The sequence below is a fragment of the Canis lupus genome, chromosome 2 (genome assembly GCF_003254725.2).
Source record: "Canis lupus dingo isolate Sandy chromosome 2, ASM325472v2, whole genome shotgun sequence".
Classification (NCBI taxonomy): Eukaryota; Metazoa; Chordata; class Mammalia; order Carnivora; family Canidae; genus Canis; species Canis lupus.
This window is the reverse complement of record NC_064244.1, coordinates 45,768,892-45,785,515: the sequence shown is the minus strand read 5'-3', so window position 1 is coordinate 45,785,515 and position 16,624 is coordinate 45,768,892. Positions and strand designations below refer to the sequence as shown.

Here is a 16,624-nt window from a genome sequence, read left to right as displayed (position 1 = left end):
GGTGAGGTTGGACATTTTTTCCTTTGTAAATTGCTTTTAATGGTCCTTGCTTTTATTTTGGCAAGTTTATTTTTCAGGTAATTTTATTGAAGTTCTTTATGGAGTACAGATAGTATTCTATTTGTCTGTAGGTTTTCTATAATGTAAATATTTTCCCCATTTTCTTAGTCACATTCTGAGTTCTTTCCTTTGGTATATTTTTACATGAGAAATTTTTGTGCATGTGGTTGAATCTTAATATATTTTCCTGTTAAAGTTTCTGCCTTTGGTATTGTGTTTAGAAAGGATTTCTATATTCCAGGATTACACACATTTTTTCTATCCTTTTTTCCAGTACATTTTTTGGTTTCTTGAATTTACATTTAAGTGTTAAACTGTCTGGAATAGTTTTCTTCTATGGGAGTGTGAGAATATGACTTTTTAAACTGCATTTTTGTAAACAGGTTTCTCATTGTCCTAACAAAGATTAATTAAATAATCTACCCTTTCCCTTTTAAGTTTTATCTGAACAAATGTAATAAATTCTGGATGTGGATTTTCTATCTTCTTCATCCATTTCTCCACCTCTTTTTTTGTTTTTAGATCACTATCACATTGTTTTAACCATTATATTACACTTAAATATCTGATAGCCTGAGTCACTCTTCGCTTTTTCAGAAATTTCTTGGCAATTGCTTGCATTGTCTCCTGACCATATGGTTGTCATGATGTCTTAATTGTTTGTTTTACCATTGATCTCACTTACTTCTAATCTCTTCTCAACAGATTTGGCTATTGTTCTCAAACACATATTAGATCATATTACTCTCCTGCTTGTTGCATACACTTCCAGCCATTTTTACAAACTAAAAATAGGCATGTTACCTATCAGAACACTTTAGAACTGAAAGTCCAACAATTTCTGTGCTTCAGAGTCTTTGTGGACACTGTACACACTATTTTGGTGAATGTTCTTTTTTTTTCTAAAGATTTTATTTATTTATTCATGAGAGACACAGAGAGAAAGAGGCAGAGACAAGGCAGAGGGAGAAGCAGGCTCCATGTGGGGAGCCCTATGCGGGACTTGATCCCAGGACCCCGGAATCACGCCCTGAGCCGAAGGCAGACACTCAACCCCTGAGCCACCCAGGTGCCCCTCCTTTAAAAAAATTTAAAATTCCTGAGAAGTGGTTTTACTAGATTTTGAAATAGCCATGACCCCAAAGCAGTAGTAACCACTGGACTACAAGATGATGGTCAGACTCGTTGGCCCAGGCTCTCCAGTCTCCAGGTAGACTCTGCTTACCTCCCTCCCCACTCCTACACTCTTCCTGCTTCGTGCCCATCTTGAACTACTTGCAGTTTACTAAACCATCTGCTGATTCATGCCTCAGTGCCTTTGTACATGCTATTCCTTTTCCCAAAGTGCTCTCCCCCACACATATTACCCATCTGGAAAATTACTTACTGCTTGTCCTTCAAGAAATGACCCAGAGAGTCGTTTCCTCTGAAACTTTGCTTGATCTTCTTAGGCAGAGCTCGTCACCTTCTCCTTTATATATATATATTGGACTTATGGACTCAGTAAGGTTTCATCCTGTGATAATTTCCAACAGTCCTTAGACCCTGCTTTTCCTGACTTGATGCAAAGGTAAGTATGACAACATGTGGGGTAGTTTGAATAGTTCCTGTATTGCCTCTTGAGATGGTGGCACTGGTGGCTTGTCATGTGGTAGGCACAGAGGTGTGGGGGAGAGCCTTCATGGAGACGATGTATCTTAAAATGGATCTGGAGTTAATAACAAGGTAAATTTAAAGTGATCAGAGGCCGAGTAAAGTTGATATTGTCCACCATCCATAATCCATTTGTGTTAATTTTCTGAAATGTCTGTGATCCTATACAAATCAGGTATTTTTCTATTTATAGAAGCTTTGATACTGGAATCAAAACAATGTTTATTAATTAAGTGGAGTTGGCTAATTTACAACTATGTTTGGTGGTTATCAACTGCAACCTTCTGGAAACGTGAAATATGTGGAGCTGCCTTACTCTTATTAAAGACCGCACGGGAAAAAGAAAAGGCTGCACGGTGTTCTATTGCTTACATGTCATATCATTTCTGTATCCTGAACCCTCCTAGTGTACATTTGGGTTGTTTTAGTGTTTTCCTATTTCCAACAGTGCACATGTGTACAAGTTTATAAGACAAAGTATTAAGCATTGAATTAATAGAGGAAAGCTGTTACCAAATTTTTCACTATGAAAATTGAACCAGTATACCCTCCTGGCAGGGTTTATGACTCACTTCTACAGCCCACCAAAACTGAGTGTTAATCTGATGAGGGAGGGAGAAATGCAATCTCATTGTTATTTTGATTAATGTTTCTTTTTGTCAGGAGTATAACAGAGCACCTTTTCCTTGCTAATACTTCTATTTCCTTTTCCCACTTTAGCTACTCTTGAACCTCTGCAATTAAGAGAATGTGGTGAGTGTTAGAAAAAAATTGTTCATTTTTCCTTGTGTCTCTGGGCACTGAATAGAGGCCCAAATTTCCCATCCTGTGGAGACTAACTCACATTATTCGGATAATAATCCCTATTCCTTCCATAAATGTATTTATTGAATGCACACTGTATGCCAGATTCTGTCCGGGGCACTGGAATAGAGGTGGGGAGAATAGCCAATGACCAAAAAAGGCATAAAATCCTGCCACTAAGGAGCTTACCTTCTAAAGGAGAAAGTATACTATGAATAAATTAAGGAAAAAAAAAAAAGAATTTTCAAGTGTTAGAACGAAGCAGATACAAGGTTTCAATGGTGGTGGTGAGAAGTGCTGCTTTACATACAGTTGACAGCAAAGGCATTTCCAAGAACTTCTTCCTCTTTTTCCTCCTCTATGAGCTCTTGTGAACTCCTCCCTTTTTCATTCTTAATTCTCTGTTCAAGTGTGAATTCTCAGATAAAGAATAGGGCTAGAGCTTTGTTTATTGACCTTCCCACAATGATTGCATTAAAGTGGTATTTCTTCACTGTGAATTCTCTGGTATATTGGAACAAGGGAAGGCTATCTAAAAACTTTTGAATTTTGTTATATTGATAGGGTCATGAGAAGTGTAGATATCTGATGGTAGAAAAGGTGTGAAATATTCCAGCCTTTATGATAATATCTCAGCACTCTATTCTCACATAGTGCCAGGTCTCTCACAAACACCTGATGTCCATCACAAAAGAGTGCTTCTCAGTGGGAGTGGTTTATGGATTTTGCCCTCATGACAAAGGCAGTCTTCATTTGCAAAAATTGTTTTAAGTGAGGGAAAGTGGAAATGAGAAGTCATCATGGCCTCTACAGCTTCTGAACATAAGATGTCTACAACAGGGTTGGTCAGGAAACAAAAGTTTCTATTAATTTACCTGGATGCTCACGAGCTGGATAGAAAAGCTGTAGGGTTTTCACCATGGAAGCCATGGTAACTGAATTTCCATAATGGGTATCAAAGATCTGAAGAATATTCTCAATTTACATATTTTCTCTGAATTTATGCTCAAAGAAAAGATATTAATAAAAATTAACATGAGGAAAAACCCCAGTGTATTAAGAATATTCAAGATCTGCAGACAATACTGCAAAAGGCTACCAGTATAGTCTTAGGCAAAAGTCATAGAGGATTTTTGGGTCCAAAATTAAGAGCGTCTACCAACCATCAATTTTTAGTGAAGCCACAAACTGACCACTTAGCTCTTCTTGTGGTCTCGAGTCAACATAAAATAATAACAGTCTTTATTTCTAATGTGCTTTATGTAAGCCCCTGTGCTAAGTCCTTTTTACATTATCCATTGCATTTTCACAGCAAACCTGAGCAGTAGGTAACTTCATTATACCTGATAGTTGAGGAATACTTCAGTTGAGGAAACTGAGACAAGTGATCTGCTAAAATTAAACAGTTGATAAATATTGGAATTGGGACTTGAGCCACACTGGGGTCTGATTTCAAAGCTTGTGCCCAACCAGTTTTTACCGAGTACCTAATAGCTGAAGGTGGGTTCACACACGTTGAGGCATTACAACCAGCTGTAAAGGAGATATTCTGTTGAAGAGAAGGACAGGAGGAGAAGAGAGGTAAAGTATGTCAGTCACATGTTCTAGAGCGATCAAGTCTTAAAATGAGCTCAGGGCCTCTGTCTCCAAACCCAGTGAATTTTTTTTTTCAACTTTATCACAGCCTATTCTCTGCTCAGTGATCATGATATTCTTCCAGTTGCCTGCTTCTTTGAGGTGAAATGATAATTAGCAGAGATTCCTAGAAGAAAAGGTGTTAAATGTCTGCACTTTAAAAAACTGCACTGGATTTTCCCATCATTTAGGCCATTACTGTGTTAGATCTAATTAGGTGCTTCCAGCAACCACATGAGTTCTGTGGGTAGCATTCATTACGCTTCAGTGGACTGAATGGTATCCTGGTGGCCCAAGAACACACGTACTGCTTCTAAGCATGTGGGAATAATGGTTGCCACCTGCAAGTAGCTGAGGCAGTGGGCAGACTTCGCTTCTGAAGGGCTTGAAATGGATGTGTATTTTTTGATCCCCCATTCCCAGCTTTACTGAGGTATAACTGACAAAAAGTATAAAGTATTTAAAGTGTACAATGTCATGATTTGATGTATGCATACACTGTGGGAGGATTCCCCCCCAGTCAGTTAATGAACACATCCATACCTCACATTTGTACTGTGGTGTTTTTTTTTTTTTTTGTGTGTGTGTGTGGAATGTTTAGGTTCTGCTCTTCTAGCAACCTTCAGTTATACGTGGCAGTGTTGTCAAATAGTCAACATATCCTACAATAGATCTTCCAATGCTGTTTATCTAACTGAAAGTTGGTACCCTTTTATCAACCTTTTCCTGTTACACCCCCCACTCCCCCACCCCTCCACCCTTCCACCCCCCATTCCCATAGCTCCCTCCCCACTCTCTGACCAGTTCCTGGAAAGCACTTTTAAATTGTTTCTGTGAGTTCAACTTTATTTTTTTAAATAAAGATTCCATGTATAAATATTACAGTGCCGTGTTTGTTTTTCTGTCTGGCTTATTTCACTTAGCATAATGTCCTCTAGGTTCATCTATGTTGTCTCAAATGACAGGATTTCTTTCTTTTTTAAAGGCTGAATAATAATCCATTATATGTGTGTGTATCATATTTTCTTTATTCTTCTTTAGACAGATACTTAATTTGTTTCTATACCTTGGTTATTGTGAATAATGCTACTATGAACACATGAGATCTCTCTTTGAGATGATTTTGTTTCCTTTTGATGTATACCAGAAGCGGGATTGCTGAACCACAATGGTAGTTCTCTTTTTAGTTTTTTCAGGAATTTCCATACTGTTTTCCAGGGTAGCCATACCAATTGACATTCACACCAACATTATATAAGGGCTCCCTCCTTTTGATATCCTTGCCAACATTTGTTATTTCTTGTTTTTTTGATAATAGACATCCTTACGCTTGTGAGATGATAGCTGATTTTGGTCTGCATTTCCCTGATGATTAGTGATGTTGAAGCCCTTTATGTTCCCATTGGCCATTAGTATATCTTCTTTGGAAAAATGTCTATGTGTGTCCTTGGTCCATTTTCAAACTGTTTTTTGTTTTTGTTTTTTGCTATTGAGTTGTATGTGTATATATTCCTTATATATTTTGAATATTAGTCCCTTATCAGATTAATAGTTTGCAAAAATTTTCTCCCATTCTACATTTTGTTTTCTCATTTTATTGATGGTTTTCTTTGCTATGCAGAACTTTTTTAGTTTGATGTAGTCCCACTTATTTTTGCTTTGTTGCTTTTACTCTTGGCATCAAATAAAAAAATTGTTGCCAAGACCAATGTCAAGTATTTACTAGGTTTTCTTTTATGTATTTTATGGTTTCAGGTCTTAAGTTCAAGACTTTGATCCATTTTTTTGAATTTTTGTGTATGGTGTAAAATAAGGGTCCTAATTTCATTCTTCTACATGTGACTTTGCAGTTTTTCTCAAAACCGTTTATTGAAGAGACTATCCTTCCTGTAATGTATGTTTTTGACTCCTTTAAAACTAATTGAGTGTATATGCATGGGCTTATTTCTGGGGTCTTGAATTTGTCTTGTTAGTCTGTGTATCTGTTTTTATATGAATACTATTCTGTTTTGATTATGATAGCTTTGTAATATACTTTGAAATCAGTATATGTGCTGCCGAAGTGAGCACATATACTTTGAAATCAGAATGTAAGATGTCTCCAGCTATGTTCTTTCTCAGGACTGCTGTGACAATTCAGATTCTTTTGATTCTATACCTATTTTTATATTGTTAACCCTATTTCTGAGAAAAGTGTGATTGGAATTTTGATAGAGATTGGCTTTAATTTGTAGATCTCTTTGGCTAGTATGGACATTTTAACAATACTAATTCTTTCAATCTGTGAACATGGACTATTCTACTTATTTGTGTTACCTTCGCTTTCTTTCATTAGTCTTAGAGTTTTCAGTGTACAAATCTTTTACTTTCTTTGTAAAATTTATTCATAAGAATGTAATTTTAATGCTATTTTATCTTTTATTAATTTTTTATTTATTTGAGAGATTGACAGAGAGTGACAGTCAAGTGGAGGGTGGTGCAGAGGGAGGAAGAAGCAGATACCCTGCTGACAGGGAGCCCGATGTGGGGCTTAATCCTAGGGATTGTGATCTGAGCCAAAGGCAGACACTTAACCAACTGAGCCAACAAGGCACCCCTCAATGCTATTTTAAATGGAACTGTTTTCTTAATTTCTCTTTCTGATAGTTGGTGTACAGAAATTCAACTGATTTTTATATATTGATTTGTAATTTATAATTTGAAATTTTACTGAAATTGTTACTAGGCCTAATAGTTTTGTGGTGAAAATTTTAGGTTTGCTATATATAACATGTCTCTGAAAATACAGTCAGTTTTACTTCTTCTTTCTGATTTGGATGTATTTTATTTATTTATTTATTTATTTATTTATTTATTTATTGCCTAATTGCTTTGGTTAGGACTTTCCAGTACTATGTTGAATAAAAGTAGTAAGACTCTTATCTTGTTCCTAAACTTTGAGGAAAAGCTTTCAATGTTTCACCACTGAGTATGATGTTAGTTGTGGGCTTGTCCTATACGGCATTCATTATGTGGATGCACAGTAATGTGTATGAAATTTTTTGAGTTTTTATTATGTAAGGATATTAAATTTTGTCAAATGAATTTTCTACATTTATTCAGATGATAATATTTTCATACTTCATTTTGTTAATGTGGTATATCACAATGATTGATTTGCAAATGTTGGATCATTCTTGCATCCCTTGAATGAATCTTACTTGATCATGGTGTATGGTCTTTTTAACGTATTATTGAATTCTGTTGCTAGTATTTTGTTGAGAATTTTTGCATTCATTGAGAATATGACCTGAAATTTTCATTCATTTATTTATTTAGTTGTTTGTTTATTTATTTTAGAGTTTTAAAATTTAATCTCTACACTCAACACAGGGTTTGAACTTACGACCCCAAGATGGAGAGTGGCATGCTCTTCTGCTGAGCCCCAGGTACCCCTGTAATTTTCTTTTATTGTAGTGGCCTTGTCTGAGTCTGATTTTAGAGTAATGCTCACCTTGTAAACTGGGTTAAGAGGTGAGTTAGGAGGATGAATTGATACAATTTTTTAAATGTTTGATAGAACTCACTGGTGAAGTAATCTGGTCTTAGACTTTTTGTTGGGAAGTTTTTGATTACTGATTGAATCTTCTTAGTAATAATTGGTCTGTTCATATATTCTATTTCTTGATGATTCAGTTCTGGTAGTATATATATTTCTAGGGATTTATTGATTTTTTTAGGTTATCCACTTTGTTGGCATGTAATTGTTCAAAAATAGTCTCTTCCTTTATATTTGTATCAGTTATATCTACTTTTTGTTTATTTTATTTATTTGAGGCCTCTTTCAGAGAAAGTTGGTTGGTGTGTAGCTTTCCATTCAGTGTACCCATGGGAGGAGAGGAGCTCAGGAACCTATTATGCCATTATCATTGTTGATGTCTCTTGCTTTCTTTTTGAAGCTAGAGCTGGATTAAATCAATTCTTGATCTTAATCTACTTTGAAGTCTACTTGTAACACATCATGAGTTATTTTGGCTTATCATTATTAATTTTTAAATGTAAGTATGGTATTCTAGTATTCAAAGTATAGGACTTCATGTGTAAGAAAGTTTGTTAATTTCTTAAAGATCCTCTAGAGAACTCAAGGAAATAATGAAAGCAGATATAGGTCTAAAATCTTTATTGAGGATAGTGTTGTAAAGCTATAATACAGTTTAACTGATGTTTTACTTTGCTTCTGGGATATTAAATACTCCATGTGATAAAACATTTTAAGTAGTTTCAGAACAAATAATACAGCCATATTGGTACTACTTAGGATCAATGAATTGCCATTCTCAAGAAACTTTTTTTTAAAATATTTTATTTATTCATGAGAGACACACGGGGGGTGGCAGGGGCGGGGGGGCGGGGGGAGGGAGGCAGAGACATAGGCAGAGGGAGAAGCAGGCTCCATCTCCATGCAGGGAGCCTGATGTGGGACTTGGTCCCGGGTCTCCAGGATCACACCCTGGACTGAAGGTGGCGCTAAATCGTTGAGCCACCAGGGCTGCCCTCAAGAAACTTTTTATGTCAGCATTCTTCTTCTGGAAGAGGTTTAGAAGAACCAGGAAACCTTAATTCACAAGTTATCAGTATTCCAAATACTGATAGATTCAGGTGAATTTTCCTGGAAAAATAAAAAAGCTACCCTGGCTGGCCTTTTTAGACTTTCATTATCTCTTTATCTATCTGAACTATTTTTTTATGCAACAATTACGTGTGCTGTGTTCCATTCCCCTACCAGCCCTGGCAGGTTTCTTAGCTACATATACTGGAACCTACAAATTAAACTGGAAGCTCTGAAAAATTAAAGATTAGTCTTTTTGTTCTCTTATGTAACTGTAAACTCAGCAAAGAGTGCTATGGAAAAGCACTCAACTTGTACTAAAAAAACACTAAATAATTCTTGAATTGACTCAAGTTGAAATAAAATGGAATGGAAGGAGGTATTCCCAAATTTGAAATATCAGTATTCTAAAAGAAAATCTTGAAAGTAATATGCCCTCATAGACTTGTAAGCAGAATCAGGAAACATTTGTATTTTTGGTTGAAGGTATAACTAATATAAGTTGTCATAAAACATCTGAATGTAAATCTAAACTTTAGGGGTAAGAAAAACAAAGTGAAAGCTGTAAACTGCCTGTAAGTTCTTACCAAAGATTCTCTTGAAATTTAAACATTTTAGTTATGTCTACCAAACAGGCATTTTAGGAAAGGGGAAGATTTAAGAAATTTAAATTTATGCTCTAATAGTTGTTTCACTTAAAATACTTTTTACATAAAAAATATTCAATTAGATACTGTAATGAGCATTGAAACTCACATATTATTCCTATAATCCCACCATTTAAAAGGAAACATCTACATTGGATATTCTTAGATGGTTTTTCAAGTGTAGTTTTACATACCATAGGGGAAAGAAGTATGTTTGTATCTCTGCAAAAACAATTCTGGTATAGAAGGTTATAATCTAATAGAAAGATCTCACAGTTCTCTGTCCACTGTTCTCTGCTCTTGTATACTTCCCTTTAATACTATACCATCAACCCATGTTCTGGGCAAAGTATATTGTTTGTAAACCTTTATTTTCTCTGAGCATTAATCATTTCCTGGTTAGAAGATTACCTGTTTTTTGCATTTCTACATTTCCTTCAGCGTTTTCTTTGTAGTGTGCCAAGACCATTTATTTGACAAAACAGGCCTGTCTGCCAGAACTAGGGAGATAGAAGGAAGTCCTTTTTTCTTTGCTTTGATTTTTCCCATTCATAGTAAATTAAAGATTGTTATTGACGAAGTGAGGCCTGGAGGCAGGAGTGAGAGATGCTTGGAATTAGGGAGATGCAAAAATAGATTTCCTTTCTACCATTAAAGACAGGATTCTAATGAGTTTTGTCTTTTGTATCTGTATAATACAGAGATGGGAATACTGGTTTTATGAGATTTTAATGAGTATTAAATGGGTTATGTAAATTGTTTAACAAGGTGACTGGTAGGTACATAGTAAATTATCAAAAGGTATAGCTAATAATTAAAGTAATCATTGATAGTAATGATAGTAATCATTTGATCTCCTTGAACATTTTCTGGAAAATTCACACCTTGACATTTCTTTTTTTCCTGGAAATTTTCTGTTTGCAGTGTATTTGAATTACAGGAATTCTTTTCTTTTTTAAGAAAATATTTATTTGATCATGTGAGAATCACAGAGACAAAGACATAGGCAGAGGGAGAAGCAGGCTCCCATGACCAGGATCATGACATGAGCCATTGGCAGATGCTCAACCACTGAGCCACCCAGATGACCCTCCTTTTCCATTTTTTTAAGTAAAACTAAGTTGTATTGTACCTCATTGAGAATCAATGTTTATCTGATGTTGTGCCCATTTAAATTCATGGAGTCTTTTTTAACTTGATCTTCAAAATTAAGGGGATTTATAGAATTGCTGCTATTATCTCTGCTTCTTAAGACTCATACAATAATTAAAACACAATAGGAATGATTTGGTTCCTCTACTTTAGCACAGTGTCATGTAGTCTTATTTGTCATTGCTTTTTGGTTTCAGTCATTTAGAAAGCTTGCAATCCCCATCCCTTGTGAACTTCTGTGGAAAATAATTTTTATTTCAAGATATTTTGTAGCGTCAAACCTCACAACTGTTTATACCTTCGTATGTCATGTTTTAAGTCACAGAATTGTTTTTGCCTTTTAAGCCTTACCTTTCTTCTGCTGAGCAAACCCCATTCACCTTTCAAAAAGTTGATTTGAATTGTCATCTCTTGAATGAAGAGTTCCTTACCATCCCAATCAAAGAAGAGCCCTGATTCTTTGAAATCTTACAGAGTGACCAAAAAATTTATCGTCCATTTTTTGGAGAGTCAATGGGGGCCTTATTTGTAATCTCATTGAGACAGTTGTCATAAACTGGAACTGTCATGGGCAAAAAGGATGTATTGTGACCCAAGTTATTGTGTTTTGGGATCCTAACTGTTAATAAAAGGGCTTTGAGCTCAAATTGGTCTGCCTGCCAGTTCTGGTTCTGCATGATTTTGGGAAAATTATCTTACCCATCAAAATTCATTCATTCTTTTGATGGCTGCTTATTGCTCTGTTAGATGCCATGTAAAGGATGAGGAATTGCTAGCACAAAGATAAATATATATGTTCATTGCTCTGATGAAGCTTAGATCAAACTTTCATCTACAGAGTGGGGCTAAGAGCAATTACATTCTGGATTGTAAGGAATAAATGAGATGATATTTATGGAGGATTTAGTAAAATCACTGTATATAGGAAGTGCTCAATGATCGCTCTTTCTTTGTATTTCTCACATGTTAATCACCGTATAGTCTATACACAGGTATAAGATTTTTAAAATTAGGAAGCATTTCTTATTAATGTTAGCCTTCGTAAGAGTTCAGCATTGTAGCCTCTCACTATTTGAATTTGTTGAGTAAATCTCCCTAAAGATCAGGGATGAGATTTTTTCTCTCATTTGTCCCTTTTACTTTTTTGTTTCTCTTTTGATTCTTTCCTGCCTATTTCGGTTAATGGAATATTTTTACGTGCACCATTTTATTTTTTAAATTGGCTTTTAATTATACTCCCTTTCTTATCTGTCTATATGTCATCTTTATTGATGGCTGCAGGGCTGAAAATGTATACCTTTAACTCATTAGAGTTTATTTAGACTCAGTATTATACTCCTTCAAAATTAACACCTAACAATTAACAAATGTAATAATCTTTAATAACATAATTCATGTTACTTCTCTTTATGTATGATTATTGCTGTATCTTTTATTCAACATATATTATTTCAACATATTTTATAATGCCCACCTCAGAGTATTGTTATTTTTCCTTTAAATTATGTTATTGGTCTTCTAAGGAAATTCCAAGAAGAAAGACAACACATTTATATTTACCAATGTATTTAGCATTTCTAGTATTTATTTGTTCTTGCTGTCAATTTGAATTGCCCTCTGGTATCATTTGCCTTCAGCCTTTTGCATTTCTTATGGGACAGATTTGCTGGTGATTAGTATTTTCAGCTCTTGTTGATCTAAAAATGCCTTTATTCAATTCTGAGTTTTGAAGGATATTTTTGTTGGATATAGAATTCTGGGTTAACAGATTTTTTTCTTCCTTTCCATAATTTAAAGATGGCATGTCATTGTCTTTTTCAGTCTCCATTGTTTCCTGACAAGCCTGTGACCATTCTTATCCTTGTTCTACCAAATACAATGTAATTTTGTTTATTTATTTACAAAGATTTATTTATTTATTAGAGAATAGGTGGAGAGAGAGGGAGAGGGAGAGAGAGTGAATCTTAAGCAGGATCCATACCCAGAGCAGAGTCCAACAGGGAGCTTGATCTCATGACTCTGAGATCATGACCTGGACAAAAACCAAAAGTTGGTGGCTCAACTAAGTGAGCCACCGAGGAGCCCTAGTTAATATATTATTTTTAACTTTGATTTTCTGCAGTTTGACTGCAGAGTTCTGGGATATGATTTTCTTTAGATATATACCTCTTGGAATTTGCTAAACTTCCTGGATCTGTAAGCCAGTATTTTTCATCACATTTGAGAAATTTGCAGCCATTATTTCTTCAAATATTTTGTCTGGATAATCTCATTATTTTTTTCTTCTAGGATTGCATTTATATTCATGAAAAATTATTTGATATTGTCTTGCCTATCCTTGAAACTCAGTTCCTTTTGTTTTTATTTTTCCTGTTCATTTCCTAGATTGAATAATTTGTTTTGATTTGCTTTTAGGTTTTGACTTTCTTTTGTACTATTTCTAATCAGCTATTATGTCCATCAACTAACTTTTTCATTTCAGTTTTAGTTTTCAGTTCTTAAACATCATTTGGTCCTTTTCTCTGCTTATATTCCCTTTCTGTTCACTCATTAAGGTCAGATTTCCTTTCATTCTTTGAGTATGTTTTTCTTTAGTTCTTTGAATGTATTTATTTATTTATTTACTTATTTTTTGAATGTATTTATAATAACTGCTTTAAAGTTTTGTTAGGCCAAACACCTGAGCCATTTTTAGACTTATTTTTTGTTTGTTTATGGATCACATTGTTTTCTGTTTGGTGGTTTTTTGATCCACTATTGGAAATTTTGGAGAATATGTTGTGAAGTATCTGGATTCTGTTATTGTCTTTTAAAGAATGTTGAGTCTTATTTTAGCATTCTGTTGAATTATTGGCCAGTCATCTTGAACATGGTTTAATGCTTCATTAGTGCTTGACTTCATCTGTCTGTATCATGTTAAGGAAAATATCCTTAATTAGAGAGATGGGCAATCATGGGGTTTACCTCATGAGTTTGCCTTTTCTCAGGGATTGCAGTCACAGAGGAGCCTGTTGTCTGAAAACAGTTTCCTTATGCATTTTTCCAGTTTTAGAAGTCTTTTCTCTTGGAGGACTCATCTTTTATTAGTTCATCATAACTGGAAGCAGAAATACAGAGGGTGTCACTTTATTTTACCTAAAAAATTTTTAAGTTTCTTAATTTTTTAAGTTTGTGATTTAAAATGCCTATTTAAAAATTTTTTGGTGTGATTTTAATTATTTTGGATCAGAGAATAATATATTCATATGGGTAAAATTAAAAACTACAGAAAAATAGTCATAAATTTTCCATCTAAGTAGCATAGTTCTTCTCAAAGTTCAAAAGAGTTACTGGTTTCTTTGTGTACTCTTTCAGAGACATTGTCTATCTCTGAGAAAAACTAACTTGGGGAAGATTTTATATACGTAAGATTATATGTAATCTTATTTGTCTCAAGTGGTAGTATAATATATATGCTTTTCTGTATCTTACCTTTTTTCTACTTAATTAAATATCTCAGAGGTTATATATGATTTCTCCATTTGCTTTAGGGCCTACATATATTCATTTGTATAAATGCACCAAAAATCATCTCACCAGATCCCTATTTATGATTATGCTTTTTGGTTATTATAAATAATGCTCCATGAGCTTCCTTGTACACATCTTTTAGTACGAGCCAGTATATCTGTAGGATACATTCATAAAATGTAATTTCTACCTCAAAAGATATGTACTTTTGTCATTTAGCTCAATGATACCAGATTTCCCACTATGGTGGCTATAGTCCTATCAATACTTTATTGTATCTGCTGCTGACATTTTTATTGTGCCTCAAATGTTTATTTTCTCTATGGTACACCTGGAAAAGTGGCTTATGATTTTTTTTTTAATTTCAGTGTAGTTGACACAACATTATATTAGTTTCAGGTATACAACATAGTGATTCAACAATTTTATATATAATGCTGTGCTCACCACGAGTATAGCTGCCATCTGTCACTATACAATACTATTGTAATGCCATTGACTTTATTTCCTATGTGTGCCTTTTATTCTCATGTCTTGTTCCATGAGGAGGCCTGTATCTCCCATTCCCCTTTACCCACTTTGCCCATTATCCCCATCTCCCCTCAGGCAGCGACTACTTTTTCTCTGTACTTATGGGTCTTTTTCTGCTTTTTATTTGTTTATTCATTTATTTTTAAAATTCCATATATAAATGAAGTAATATAGTATTTATCTTTGACTTATTTTACTTAGCATAATATTCCCTAGGTCCACCACGTGGTCACAAATGACAAGATCTTATCCTTTTTGATGGCTGAGTAGTATTCTATAGTGTGTGCATGCCTCTGTGTGTGTGTGTGTGTGTGTGTGTGTGTACCACATCTTATTTATCTATTCATCTATTGGTGGACACTTGGGCTATTTCCATATCTTGGATATTATAAAGAATGCTGCAGTAAATATAGATATACATATTTTTAAATTAGTGTTTTTATTTTCTTTGGATAAATACTCAGCAGTGGTGGAGTTATTGGATCATATATTTCTATTTTTAATCTTTTGAGGAAACTCCATACTGTTTTCCACAGTGGCTCTATCGGTTTACATTCCCACCAGCAGTATATGAAGTTTTCTTTTTGTCCACATCTTTACCAACACTTGTTATTTCTCATCTTTTTGATTCTAGCCATTCTGACAGATTTAAAGTGAATTCTCAGTGTGGTTTTCATTTGAGCATCTCCCTGATGATGAGTGATGTTGAGCATTTCCAATATGTCTGTTGATCATCTGTATGTCTCCTTTGGAAGAATGTCTATTCTTAAATTTTTAAATTGGATTTTTTTTTTTGGTGTTGAGTTGTGTAAGTTATTTATATATTTTGGATATTAAGCCCTTATCAGATGTATCATTTGCAAATATCTTCTCTCATTCAGTAGGTTGCGTTTTAGTTTCGTTGATGGTTTCATTCATTGTGCAGAAGGTTTTTATTTTGATATAGTCCCAAGAGTTCATTTTTGCTTCTGTTTCTCTTGCTTGAGGAGACATACCTAGAAAAATGTTTCTATAGCAAATGTCAAAGAACTTACTGCCTATATATTCTTTTAGGAGTTTTGAGGTTTCAGATCTCACATTTAGGTCTTTAATCCATTTTGCATTTGTTTTTGTGTATGATGTAAAGAAGTGGTCCAGTTTCATTATTTTTCATGTATTTTTCCCAGCACCATTTGTTGAAGAGACTGTTTCTTCCCTGTTGTATAGTCTTACCTCTTTTGTTCTATTGTTCTATGAGTTTATTCTTTTGCCATGCATCTGAATTTTATTCTAATTTTTAAAATTCTGAATAAATTAGTAATCTTTCCCTGATTAACTCATACATTTCTGTTACTACAATGAGGTGATCATCAGTGATTTATATAAATTAGTGATGGCATTACTACTATTATTACTACTACTATTGTGGTTCATTTCCCTAATATTCCAGATCACATACTAGCTAATAATTTCCATTTTAAAAGTGCAATTTTAGGTATGCATGGGTGGCTCAGTTTGTTGAGCATCTGACTCCTGATTTTGGCTCAGGTCATGATTTTCAGGGTCGTGAGATTGAGCCCTGCTTTGGACCTGTGCTGGGCATGGAGCCTACTTAGGATTTTCTCTTTTCCTCTTCTTTCCCCCAACCCTGCTAATGCTTGCTCATTTGCTCTCACTCTAAAAAAATAATAATAAGTAAGAAGGACAAAAGTAATTTTATTTCCAATTTGGTTAGTGATTTTCAAATAATTATTTTTTTCCCTGTCCTTTGAAAATATGGGTAGAACATATGCTAGTCTGCTGTTCATTCTGAACTAGATTGTGTCTTTGAAATGCACAGTCTAACTTTATTAAATCTTTATGGAATCATGTCCTTTGGGCTTTCTAACTGGTTTTCTTTATTTCTTATTTTTCCTTAACCTCACTTGCTCTTTTGAATTCAAGAAGCTGCAGGTGTCTGGTACAAGGTATAGTTATTCACTGAATGTTCTGAGTCAATCTATGTCTGTGGAAATCGTAACTCTATTATAGTTTCTCTACTTCCAGAGACAGAAGTTGTCTTTAG

The 16,624-nt window shown here is 34.4% G+C and overlaps 1 protein-coding gene across 20 annotated transcripts in view; it reads left to right on the top strand.

The window, feature by feature from the left end:
- Positions 1-16,624, top strand: part of PDE4D (phosphodiesterase 4D) — a 1,438,885-nt gene that overhangs the window by 117,817 nt on the left and 1,304,444 nt on the right. For 4 of the 20 annotated variants that reach the window (XM_035713045.2, XM_049097712.1, XM_049097807.1 and 1 more), the window contains exon 3: positions 7,525-7,580. The exons of 14 other annotated variants lie outside the window; for them this stretch is intronic. The gene's annotated coding sequence lies outside the window, so the exon portion shown is untranslated. Of the gene's footprint in view, positions 1-1,469; positions 1,631-2,433; positions 2,467-7,524; positions 7,581-16,624 lie in introns of those variants that run through there. 2 more of the 20 variants (XM_049097719.1, XM_049097721.1) reach the window with 1 other exon arrangement.